The 356-nt window shown below is 17.4% G+C and overlaps 1 long non-coding RNA gene across 1 annotated transcript in view; it reads right to left on the reverse strand.

Annotated features, from left to right (window-relative positions):
• Window positions 1-333: 333 nt before the first annotated feature.
• Window positions 334-356, reverse strand: part of LOC122246309 (uncharacterized) — a 1447-nt gene continuing 1424 nt past the window's right edge. The window contains exon 3 of the long non-coding RNA XR_006222587.2: window positions 334-356. This exon is cut by the window's right edge and continues 519 nt beyond it. This is a non-coding gene — a long non-coding RNA (uncharacterized LOC122246309).

Genomic DNA, 356 nt, shown 5'->3' on the forward strand with positions numbered 1-356 from the left:
ATAATAGATAATAATAATAATAATGATATTAATAATGATAATAATAATAATGATAGATAATAATAATCATTACTATCATCATTATGACAATGATAATGATAATAATGATGATAATAATGACAATAGTAAAAATAATAATAATGATGATCATAATAATAATGATGGTGACAATAATTAAGATGAATATATTAATAATATTGATAATGATAATGATAATGATAATAAGAAGAAGAATAACAACAACAACAATGATAATGATGATAATGATATCAGTGATGATAATAATACCAAAAATAATAATGATGATGATGATGATGATAATAAAAACAAGTATAGCAATAGCTTAATTTAATTGA

Source organism: Penaeus japonicus, unplaced genomic scaffold, assembly GCF_977035675.1.
Source record: "Penaeus japonicus unplaced genomic scaffold, GWHDUDI00000001_assembly GWHDUDI00000039, whole genome shotgun sequence".
Classification (NCBI taxonomy): Eukaryota; Metazoa; Arthropoda; class Malacostraca; order Decapoda; family Penaeidae; genus Penaeus; species Penaeus japonicus.